At 38.2% G+C, this 13211-nt stretch overlaps 1 protein-coding gene across 7 annotated transcripts in view; it reads left to right on the plus strand.

Moving 5' to 3' along the window:
• NRG3 (neuregulin 3) overlaps positions 1–13211 on the plus strand; it is a 1118981-nt gene that overhangs the window by 1068272 nt on the left and 37498 nt on the right. The gene's annotated exons all lie outside the window — the stretch shown is intronic.

A 13211-nucleotide genomic window follows, 5' to 3' on the forward strand; every position in this document is an offset into this window, starting at 1 on the left:
GTCTTGCTCCTAGAATGTGACTTTGCCAATGAAGAGTGAATCCTAAGTGATAAAACGTAGAATTGAGGGTCAGGAGTGGGGGACAGTTATTATAGGTTCAGGAAAAATGGAGTTATCAGATCTTTTAAAAGTGAACTCACACACCACAGACTGGGCTTGCCTTAGTATTGAGAACTCACCAGGAGATATAATTTGATGCAGGTTGCTTTTTACTTACAATTTATTTGTGGAAGAAATAGCACTTGGAAAGCCAGTGCATGTTAGACATATTAATGAGAAGACCCAGGGCTTTTCATTTGCTTTTCAAAATATGTCTTATAACATTCACTTATCTATAGTCAGCCAGAGCTGCACTGTTTGTGAAACGAGGGAAGGAGATAAGCGATTATTACAGGAAAGGTTTATATTTGGTGGGGGGGCAGGGGAAGAAAGGAAAATGACAGGCTGAGAATACAGGTGTTTATGAATTTAAACTGTTATTTCCCTTTAGATATCAACTTTAACAGATAATGCACATCTAAAAGCATTTTGCCTAGAAATAAGATAGAGTATCAATATTATTATAAAGTAATTATTTTAGTTTTTCCTTTTTTCTTTTGAGATGGAGCCTCCCTCTGTTGCCCAGGTTGGGGTGCAGTGGTGCAATCTCCGCTCAATGCAAGCTCCGCCTCCCAGGTTCACGCCATTCTCCTGCCTCAGCCTTCCGAGTAGCTGGGACTACAGGAGCCCGCCGCCACACCCGGCTACTTCTTTGTATTTTTAGTAGACGGGGTTTCACTGTGTTAGCCAGGATGGTCTTGATCTCCTGACCTTGTGATCAGCCCGCCTAGGTGTCTCAAAGTGCTGGGATTACAGGCGTGAGCCACCGCGCCCCGCCTTTCAATTTTTTTTAAGTGTACTCTTCCATAGTTGACTGCAAAGAGCAAGAAAATGAATCCCTGGAGTAAATGTAACTTTCAACCCCCTCCCCCACCTCAAGAAATTGCTGCCTTTTTATTGCCCCACTAAGCAGAAGACCGCTGGTAAATGTCCTTGGACATCCAGCTCAGAAGCTAATGAGTCTACCAAAGGCTTTCTTGTAGTAACCCCCTAGTGCACAGCCAGCATTAGCCACATATAAAAACCCGGAAATAGCCGGGCGCGGTGGCTCAAGCCTGTAATCCCAGCACTTTGGGAGGCCGAGACGGGCGGATCACGAGGTCAGGAGATCGAGACCATCCTGGCTAACACAGTGAAACCCCGTCTCTACTAAAAATACAAAAAAAAACCTAGCCGGGCGAGGTGGCGGGCGCCTGTAGTCCCAGCTACTCCGGAGGCTGAGGCAGGAGAATGGCGGGAACCCGAGAGGCGGAGCTTGCAGTGAGCTGAGATCTGGCCACTGCACTCCAGCCCGGGCTACAGAGCAAAACTCCGTCTCAAAAAAAAAAAAAAAAAAACCGGAAATAAAGATCATATCCTTGTCCTTGAGGGACTGTTGAGAAATGGATAGGTGCATTTTTGGTACAAGACCATGAAGTTATGAAAAAGGTGTAAAAGAGATGCAGAAGGGAAGCTTGGGAAGAATTTTCAGACTTCATAGTAGTTATTCTGAGTTTTTAGGGATCGGTGGGCAGATTAACTTGCTAGGGCTGCTGTAACAAAGCACTGCAAACTGGTGGCTCACACGATTCTTTTGTTTTCCAGTTCTGATCAAGGTATTAGCAGAGTCAGTTCCTTCTGAGGGCTGTGAAGGGATAACTCTTTCTTGCCTCTTTCCTAGCTTCTGGTAATTGGCTGTCACTCTTTGACGTTCCTAAGCTCATAAAAGCATTGCCCTCATCTCTGACTTCATCTTTACACGATGTTCTCCCTATGTGTGTATGTGTCTGTCTCTGTGTCCAAATTTCTCCTTTTACTAAGGGCACGGTAATATTGGATTAGAATCCATTTTCATGGCCTCATCTTAACTTGATCATCTGCAAAGACCCTTTCTTAGTCCATATGGGCTGCATAGCAAAGTACCCTACACTGCATAGCTTATAAACAACAGGCATTTATTTGTCAGTTCTGGAGGCTGGGAAGACCAAGGTCAAGATGCCAGTAAATTGGGTGTTTGGTGAAAGCTCAGTCTCTGCTCCATAGATGATGCCTTCTTGTTGTACCCTCACATGGTAGAAGGGGCAGGGAGCTTCCTTGAATTTATTTTATAAGAGCACTAATCCTATTCATGAGTGTGGATCCCTCATGACTTACCCACTTCCGAAAAGCCCCACCTCTTAATATGATTCCACAGGGCATTAGGTACTAACATATGCATTTTGGGGGCACACCAATATTCAGACCATAGCAGACTTTATATTCAAATAAGGTCATACGCATATAACTACTGGGGTCATTGCTTCAACATCTTTTGGAAGACAAAATCCAATCCGTAACAGTGGGAGTTTCAAGTAGAAAAAGGGAAGGTGCTTCTAGCCTGAATAACACAGTGTAAAAGACATGGAGCATTTTAGTACTTCCTGGTCATCTCAGCTTCTCTGCACATGGATGGTGGGACTGGAAGCACCCCCATCCCCAAGCAGCTTTCTCAGGTTTGCTTGTAGCAAGGCTCAGGGAGCTGGTTCTGTCTTCCTGATATTCATATTATATGCCCCACCCTGCCAGGGTGCCACCCTCTCTCCCTGCCCCACCCTGCCAGTGTAGGTTTGATCTCATTGGTCTCATGGCAAGGATTCCTTTCATTTGCCTTCAGGCTCTCTTTTAACTAAATGAAATACTTATTTAAGGCATTTATAAGGTCATTGAACTCTTTGTTCATTTTTATCCGCAAGTTAAAAAAGGCATATCCTGATTTCCAAACATTCTAAATATTCTTCTCCTTTTCATTCTCTTTCCTGATCAAGGTTCATTTGCAATTGCTTATAAGCTCCTAATATTTTAATCTATCCCAAGCATTTGTTGATTTTTAAAAATAAAATTCAGGAGACCTGCTTTATCTAACAATAATTAATACTGGATTAAATCCACTTAAACTTAATCCAGTTAAAATGAGGACATAAAAGTCAGAGTGCAACCATTCAGGGAGAGACTGACCTACACAGATGATGAGGTTGGTTTGATGGAAATAGAAATAAATACTAGAATTAGGCAGGGAGGAATGCTGGTGTGAAGACCCACTTCATAAATAGTGGGTTCATTAATGAATATTGTTGTATTATGATGACTTTTTCTTCTCTATGTAGACTCTTAACTTCAGGGCCTCAGATGATGAACAATTGGATAGAAAGGAGCCTCTGAGGTACCATTTGGTTGACTTTTAGAATGACTATAAGAGTAATCATGCTTCATTTTGATACCTAGTGGCAACACATAGGATCTGATTTGCATATCTTGAGTATGCGGTTTTCCAGGTAAAATTTTTGCTCATATATATGACATGCAGGTTTATGTCTGTGTGTTTGTGTGTGCTTAAACCTCACACTACTTGAAGATCAGCACATTTATGGACATCATAGTTGAGCTCAGTGTCTTTTAGGAAACCCTAAAAATGGTGGTACAAAGGAAATGTTCTCAAGAAGGACTAGAATCCTAGGTCCTTATACCTGGAGGGGATATGGAGGTTCCATTTAGAACATTTCCTGTTCCCTCACACATGTAGAGGATCATGCTCTATTGTGGTCACCCACACTTCTGTCCTCAATACAGAGATCTCTCAGGGGAAATAGTGTGACAGGGACTATGGCTGTGATTTTCTTTCACTAGCCTTCTTTTTTCTACGTAGTATAGCTTAACAAGTTTCTATGGAGAGACTTTGAGAATTTTATACTGTTGCAGTTTCCAAAAGAATTTCCATAAGGCTGTGTTACACATCTAGGTCTGAACTGTGGCTGCCCAGTTAAGCAGACATCATGTTAACCAATAAGTATTCCAAGGATTCTGTGTCTCCAAGGACAAAGAGCACAATTTATTTTCTTAAAGGGAGAAGTGACGGAGAGTATGAAACTGGAGAAGGTAACATTATGGTGAAATTTCAGAACCCAGCATTAGAACAGTGGAGAGAATCTTTTTGGCAGGCAGCCTGACCTGAGTCTTGCCCTTGCCCTGGACTCACCTCACTCCGGGAGCAGCATGCATGGTTGTTGCCTGTGTCTGTTTCACCACCAGCTGTAACTGCTCTTATCCTCTCTTATCCGTTGTCTTTACCAAGAAAATGGGGGAAATACTACACACTTCCTATTTGTTTATCTGTGAGGGGGAGTATGAAAGACAGAGCCCATTCCCCAAAAAGGTCTGCTTGTATTACATCCTTCAAAATTTCTGGGCAGGAAATTCAAAACCACAAGTTGAAAAATACAGTTACCAAGAGTGCAAGTACAAGTTAAAAAAATGAGTTTAAAAAAAAAGTCATAAAAATAAATTCTCTAAATGCCAGTTTCTGGACACAGACTTCTCCAGAGTTAGCAAGTCACTGACTGCCTGTGGCTAAGGCTAGTTCTGCATACGGGAGTAGAGTATTTTAAAGGTTCTTTTTGACCTAAATGCTGCTTCAGGAGAAAAAGGAAAAAGGAAAGAAACTGGCATTTCGTGCATCAATTATATGCCATGTATTATTCTAGGCACTTTGTTCGTGCTTATCTATTTAATCCCTAAATACGCAGCTATGCAATATTTTTCTATTTTATTGGTAAGGACAATGAGTAAGAAAAGAACAGTTGCAGCTGATGGTAAAATGTAGTCATGCACAACCACTGACCACACTGCTCCCTGAGTGGAGTGGTCTCAGGGGAAGGGGAGGTATCAGCCAGGCCACCCTAGTAGCATGGCTTAATCCAAGTTCAAAGGCCTCAGAACCAGGGAAGCCAATGATGTGATTCTGTCTGAGACCAAAGGCTTGAGAACCTAGGGTCACTGATTTAAGTTATAGGGTCCAAAGGCCAGGGAACCTGGAGTTTTTTGTCCAAGGACAGGAAAGGAGGAGTATATCTTAGTTTCAACAAAGAGAAAAACATATTTGCATTTTCTCTTAGTTTATTCTCTTCAGGATCCCGGAAGATGGGATGGTGCCTGCCCATAATAAAGTCAGATTTTCCCCATGTAGTCCACTTATATGCACATGCTAAATGTCCTTTGAAAACACCCACACAGACATACCCCAAAATAATGCTTTATTCGGTCTCTAGGTATTCCATATTCCAGTCAAGTTGACAACTAAAATTAGCCATCACACAGAAGGAATAAATTTTAAAATATAGAAGGACGAAAAACTATAATTTATTTGAATTACTTACAATGTGCTATATGCTTAAGAAAAGTTATTTGATATCATTCTCATTATAAACATAAGTGATATCATTGCCTTTACTTAGCTGAGAAAATTGAAGTTTATAAAGGTAAAGTAATATACTTGCAGTCACTCATTTTAAAAGTGACCAAAATTAAAGCCAAATCCAAAATTACCAGACTCTCAGCCCCTTGATTTATGCTGGTTCTTGCATAATACCCTATGAATCAAATGCACTGATAATATACCATCATTGTAGCTACACCTGGGTCTATAAATTCACTTGTAGTCTTTGAGTTTTAATTTCACTCTTGATTTAAACTCAGAATTGCTTTTTTATTTTTGCATGTCCCCAGGCTACATTCGACTAGCTTCAAGTAAAAAACAAAACAAAACAAAAAACATGCTGCATACATGTTATGTGGAAATCATTCGTTTTTGTAGGTACAGTCTTATATTTTTGTTTGTTTCATTGGATATTAGTCTCCATAATTTTCATAATTCGTTTTATTTGCAGAAGCAGGGTAGATAGATTATTATATGCAAGTCATGCTTATTCTATTTCAGTCATGAACTGACAATTAAGTAAAATGGAATTCTTTAGAGTTGGCACAACTATTTATTTGCTTCCAAGTTCAATTGGAAAATTTAATGAAGTTGCAAATGTGGGGGTGGAAAGGATGACATTTTTTAAGATGATGGTATGCCTAAACAGGTCTTAACAATACATTTTTTATCTCTTTCATTTGAATCTTTCCACCTTTAAAATGTCAGCCCAAGCCTGCAGGGGCACATGATTTCCCCTCTCGACTTACCAAGATATGTAGATAATGTGATTTTTTTAGGTTTACTTTCTGTTTTCTATTATGCCAGCCCAAATAAATGCATTAAAAATAAAAATAAACCCTAAGAAGAGATAAAATGTTTGAAAACATTGGTTCCCAACATAATTCCACAGGAAAAAGTACTAGAAAACATGCAATCATATCTTAAGAGAGGATATAGTGCATGGTCTCAGAAAATAGAAGAAATAAAGGAAAATAGGTCCTATAATGTGGGCTCTGTACATGTAGGTTTTGATCCAGATTTGTTTCATCAGGGTTCCATTTTCTTATTAATGATAAAGTACTGCAAGTACCTTTACTGATAGAGAAACAACACAAGTCCCCATGGACTAATTTCAGCTGGCCCTGGAAGCTTCTGCAGCATTTTGGGAGCACCCCAGAAAGTCACAGTATGAAGAATTTTGTGTACATGAACCACCCCTCAGCTTGCTTTTCTGTCTTTGAATTGCCATCAGCACCAAGTGAAGCTAGTCTAGAATATAAAACCAGGCATCATACCAGTGTCAGCATAGAGTATGTTGGTTGGAACAGCACACAAATCCAACACAGAGATAAACAATCAGAATACTTACATATCAGTTGATCATGTTGCTCATGCTCTGAGGCCAGGGGACAAGTGCTTTCACCATTTTCCTTATGGCACTCTGTGCTGTGAAAAGGACTTTGTGAGTGCAGAATCACAGTGAAGAGGCCAAGGTTGGATGAAAAAGCCCCTGTTTTAGCCTATAACAGAATACCACAAAATGGGTAATTTATTTTTAAAAAGAAATTTATTTGGTTCATGTTTCTAGAGGCTGGGAAGCCCAAAAGCATAGCACCAGCATCTGATGAGGGCAGTTCTATGGCAGAAGGGGGAAGGCAAGTGAGCTCAGGAGACAGAGAGAGGAAATTGAGCTGAATTCATCCTCTTATCAGGAGCCCACTCTTGTGATCACTAACCCACTCCTGTGATAACTAGTCTACTCTCATGATAACAGCATTAATCCCTTCCTGAGTGGAGTCCTCATTGCCTAATGACCTCATAAAGGCCCCACTTCTTGGTACTGTTACAATGACTATTAAATTTCCAACACAGGAACTTTGAGGAACATATTCAAACCATAGCAGCTCCAAATGGAGAAGCTGGGTGTAGAGTTTAGCAGCGGGTGGGGTCAGGAGCAGATGGTCAACTCAGGAAAGGAGGATGTGTTTAAGCCTAGGAGGACTTGATATGAACACGGACAGATTCTAAGCCTTAAGAACACTCTGGGGTGAGAATTGATGTAACATGAACAATTCTGTAAAGACAGAAATATGCATTTGTTAATTCAAGTAACAAGTCTGAGGTGTCAATGATGTGAGAAGTGCTGCACTAGGTGCTGAGGAGACAGTGATGAGCCAAATGAATAAATTAATGAAGAATATGGTCCCCTGAACCAGTGGAGCTTACAGTGCAAGGCTTTTTGATAGTGCAAGCCTTTTTGAACTAGTGACATTTAATTTGAGATTAAAAAAAAAAGAGTGGGCATTTAACAGACAAGCAGAAGGCCTGGAGCATTGGCTCACACCTGTAATCCCAGCACTTTGGGAGGCCAAGGCAGGCAGATCACAAGGTCAGGAGATCGAGACCAGCCTGGCCAAGATGGTGAGACCCCGTCTCTACTAAAAATACAAAAATTAGCTGGGCATGGTGGTGCGCACCTGTAGGTACTCGGGAGGCTGAGGCAGGAAAATCACTTGAACCCAAGGCAGGGATGTTGCAGTGAGCAGAGACCATACCACTGCACTCCAGCCTGGTGACAGAGCAGGACTCTGTCTCAAAAACAAACAAACAAACAAAAAAAGCCAACGGAAGAATAAAGCAAACGGCATGTTTCAAGACTCTAAGGACTGAAATGGTAGACATAACAGAAAAAAAGGAGAGTGGTTGATATGGATGAGCAGTGTCTATCAGGCAGGTCTTTCAGACCACACTAAGAGTTTTAGGTATTATAAGTCAAATAGGAACCCAATAACACACTAAAAATAGAAGACACACACATATTCATTCATATACACGTGTATATATGATTTAATTTGTATATTAAAAGGTTTATATAGCCTGCTACATGGAGAATGGTTTATGGGAGTATAATCATAAAAGAAGACTAAAAGATAAAAAGCTATGTATTATTTCATATTCTGCATATTCTACATATTCTTTGTATATTCTTTTGTACCCTAGGATTAATATTTTTGCAGCTGTAGTTGACATAAGATAAACCACCTGTTTATAATGTATCACTAGATACATTTTTGACATAAGTATTCACCAGTGAAACAACCACTGTAATTGAGACAAATAATATGTCTATAACACCCAAAAATTTCCCCACATTAATTTGTAATCTCCCCTATCAATCCCTACTCCTGACCCCAGGTATCTACATACATGTTTTATGTTATTATAGTTTCCATTGTCTAGAATTTTGAATAAGTGGAATTATACAACATGTACCCTGTTTGTTGTCTGATTTATTGCACTCAGCATATTTATTCTGATATTCTCTCATATTGTAGTTTATATCAATAGTTCATTTCTTTTTACTGCTGAGTACTATTTCATTATATAGAAATATAATAATTTCCTCTAGGATTTTTATGGCATTAGGTCTAACATTTAAGTCTCTAATCCATCTTGAATTAATTTTCGTATAAGGAGTAAGGAAAGGATCCAGTTTCAGCTTTCTACTTATGGCTAGCCAATTTTCCCAGCACCATTTATTAAATAAGGAATCCTTTCCCCATTTCTTGTTTCTCTCAGGTTTGTCAAAGATCAGATGGCTGTAGATGTGTGGTATTATTTCTGAGGACTCTGTTCTGTTCCATTGGTCTATATCTCAAGGATCTAGAACTAGATGTACCATATGACCCAGCCATCCCATTACTGGGTATATACCCAAAGGATTATAAATTATGCTGCTATAAAGACACATGCACACGTATGTTTATTGCAGCACTATTCACAATAGCAAAGACTTGGAATCAGCCCAAATGTCCATCAGTGACAGACTGGATTAAGAAAATGTGGCACATATACACCATGGAATACTATGCAGCCATAAAAAAGGATGAGTTTGTGTCCTTTGTAGGGACATGGATGCAGCTGGAAACCATCATTCTTAGCAAACTATCACAAGAACAGAAAACCAAACACCACATGTTCTCACTCATAGGTGGGAACTGAACAATGAGATCACTTGGACTCAGGGAGGGGAACATCACACACCGGGGCCTATCATGGGGAGGGGGGAGGGGGGAGGGATTGCATTGGGAGTTATACCTGATGTAAATGACGAGTTGATGGGTGCAGCACACCAACATGGCACAAGTATACATATGTAACAAACCTGCACGTTATGCACATGTACTCTACAACTTAAAATATAATAATAATAAATAAATTTAAAAAAAAAAAGAAATATAATAATTTGATTATCCATTTACCTGTTGATGGATCCTTGGGTTATTTCCAGTTTGGGGGCTATTAAAAATAAAGTTTCTATGAACATTTGGGTACCTAATGAAATTGAACTCCCAATAGTTGTGGGTAATGGAATGGCTAGATCATAAGGTAGGTATATTTTTAACTTTCTGTGAAGCTATTATTGGAAATGGCTATATAATTTTACCTTTCCGTCAGAAGTACATGAGAGTTCTAGTTGCTCACATCCTTTTCACATTTGGTATGGTGAATCTTTAATTTCACCTATTCTAGTGGGGGTGCCATATATCTCATTATAATTTAAATTGCAATTTCATAATAATGAACAATGTTGGGTATCTTTTTAGGTACTTATTTGTCATCCAGATATCTTTGGGGAAGTGTCTGTTCAACCTCGTTTTGCTCATATTTAAATTGGTTTGCTTATCTTATTATTGAGAAGTCATTCTTACAAATTAAAGATACAAGTCCATTATTGAATATATATTTTGCAATTTTTCAGACTATATCTTGCCTTTTGATTTGCATAATGGTGTCTGTGAAGAGCAAATGTTAATGTTGATTGATAAAGTCCATTTTGATTTTGAAATATTTTTTAGTTTGTAGCTTTCATATTTTAGTTAAGAAATCTTTGCCAAATCCGTGGCACTAAGATTTTTTTGTATGTTTTCTTCTAATTTTGTAGTTTAAAATTTACATTTACATCTATCATCCTTTTTGGGTGTATATATGTATAGAGTATGAGATTGGGATCCAGGTTCATTTTTGTGGATATGGCTATGTATACTATTGATGCAATGTCATTTTTTGAAAATATTCTTTCACCAATGAATTATGTTGGCATCTTTGTCAAAACCAATTGGCCACATGAGTGTCGAATATTATATTTCCGAACTGTTTTATCTGTTGCAATTATTTGTTTGTCTGTAATTAGGCCAATACCATACTGCTTTGATTACTATAAATTTTATAAGAAATCTTAGAATAAAGTCATGTGATTCCACAACTTTGTTCTCTTGGCTACAGGAACATTGTTCTGGCTACTGTAGATCTTTTGTATTTCCATAAAACAAAAATGCTTCCTGAGATCTTAATAGCATTGCAATCAATCTGTCTATCATCTTGGGGAGAATTGACATCTTAATAATATCAAGCCTTCTAATCCATAAACATGTTATATCTATTTATTTAGATCTTCTTTTAAGCTTTTCAATGTACAAGACTTGTGTGCCTTTTGTTAAATTGAGCTCTATGTATTTTATATGCTTTGATGCTATTGTAAATGACATTTTTGTTTCAAATTTTCTTTGTTGCCATAAAATGATGTGCATTTATTTTTGTATCTCTCTCCTATAACCTTGTATCCTGAAATTTTCCTAAGCTTACTTGATAGTTATACTAGCTCTTTTGTAGATTCCGTCAGTTCTTCTGTATAAATTGTCATGTTGTTTGCAAACAAAGACAACTTTTCTTCTACTTCCCCCAGCCGAATGATTTTTATTCCTATTTTTTCTTGTTACATTAACTAAACCTCTGGCACAGTGTTGACCGGAAGGTATGAGAGTGGATATTCTTGCTTTATTCCTGATCTTAGGGAAAAAACATTCAGTCTTTCACAGTTAGATATAGGTTTTTTTATAGCTACTCTTTATTAGGTTGAGGAAGTGCCTTCTATTTCTAGGTTTTGAGAGTTTTAATTAAGAATGAATATTAAGTTTTGCTACGTTTTTGCCTCTAATCTAGTTGTTAGATTATCTGCTTAGATGTAAAAATGGTGAATCATATTGATTAATTTTAAAATATTAAACCAACCTTGCATTTTTGTGTATAAACCTTACTTATGATGCACTATACTTTTTATATATGGTTATATTTTATTTCCTAAAATTTATTAAGACTTTTTGCATCTGTGGCAATGAGGGCAATTTATCTGTAATTTTTTGTTAGGTCTTTGTCTTTTTTGGAATCATGATAATACTGGCATCATAAAATGAATTTGAATCTATTGTTTTTCTGTAATTTTCAGTGATGAGAAGCCTCTGATAGGAAAAAATGAACACCAAAGGAATTATTATTTTCTTTAAAAAATAGTGCTTGCTATAATTGAATAATGTTCTAATTTTAGTATGCATGAGAAATACCTGAAAATTTTACTTAAATAGAGATCCTGGCTGGGTATGCTGGCTCACGCCTGTAATCCCAGCACTTTGGGAAGCCAAGGCAGGCAGATCAACTGAGGTCAGGACTTCGAGACCAGTCTGGCCAACATAGTGAAACCCCATCTCTACTAAAAATACAAAAATTAGCTGAGCATGGCGGCACGTGCCTATAGTCCTAGCTACCTGGGAGGCTGAAGCAGGAAGATCACTTGAACCCAGGAGGAAGAGGTTGCAGTAAGCTGAGATCACGCCACTGCACTCCAGCCTGGATGACAGAGCAAGACTCTACATCAAAAAAAAAAAAAAAAAAAATCCTGATTTAGAAAGAAGGAAACCATAATTGGTATTAACAAAGAAAAACATATCTCCCCAGGTGATTTTTATGTAGATGATTCATGTTCTGAGAACTCTTAGTCTGCTCAAAAGTTCTCAAAGTATGTTTCTCTGACCAGTAGCATCAGAATCACCTGGGAACTTTTTAAAAATGCCAATATTCTGTACTCAATCCAGATCTACTAAATTAGTAACTCTGGGGAAAGAAGTAGGTGCAGTCTATTTTTTAATAGGCTCCAAGGTGACTCCAATGCATTACAATTTGAGAACTATTGTTCTATGTTAATGACACAGAGAGAGAATGTATATGGATGCAATTAATTTTGTATATTTTTAGAATATATATGTGTTAAAAAGTGGGAAATGTCCTCTAAATTGGCTTTTTCTTTCTTATGACCTGTATAGAAGGTCTGAGAGTGAGAGAGGGAAAGGTGTGCCAGGTGTGTGAGTAGTGTGGAGATGATACGGATGATCATTAGGAAAACAGGAAGGCAGGCTGATGAGATTGTTAGTGACTATTAGATGACTACTTAAGCTCTGTGATGCTGTTCTTTATTGGTGTCCATTTGCCCAGTGGTACAGTTTTCTTCCCCAATTCTGAGCTGCCCATAGTAGAGGTATGGAGAAGGCAGTTTCTTGGATTTATGTATATTTATTTTGCCAAATCGGTGAAGGGAAGATGAAAGGGATAAAGTAAATAAGAGTATTTGCAAGAGAGTAAATGACTGTAGTCATGGACCATGGTCACTGTCCTGTATCAACAGAAAGATGAAGACAAGAGGAGGATAATTAACAGAGAAACTACTGGGATCTATGGATACAAAGTCTTGATGAGATGGAAGAATTGTTTAGGTAGATACAGGTTAGGAAAGGACTTAGGAGTATAAATGGTAGTGGCTACAGAGTGAAATGTTTGTTTCTGAATTATTGTCTTTTTTGTGATAAGCTACAAGGTATGACCTTGGTAATAGAGACTGAATTCTGTGCCAAATCATGGTATTGAGAAGGACAGAGACTGGGTGAATAAAATACTTACATGCCTATTGATTTTTTCTTCATGAGTGCTGTCAATCATAGTGATAGTAGGATGAATGGGAGGCTGACAGTCAAGGACTAAATCAGAATCAGAAAACACAGGGGCATCCACACCA

This window comes from Papio anubis, chromosome 11 (genome assembly GCF_008728515.1).
Source record: "Papio anubis isolate 15944 chromosome 11, Panubis1.0, whole genome shotgun sequence".
In the NCBI taxonomy this organism is placed as follows: domain Eukaryota; kingdom Metazoa; phylum Chordata; class Mammalia; order Primates; family Cercopithecidae; genus Papio; species Papio anubis.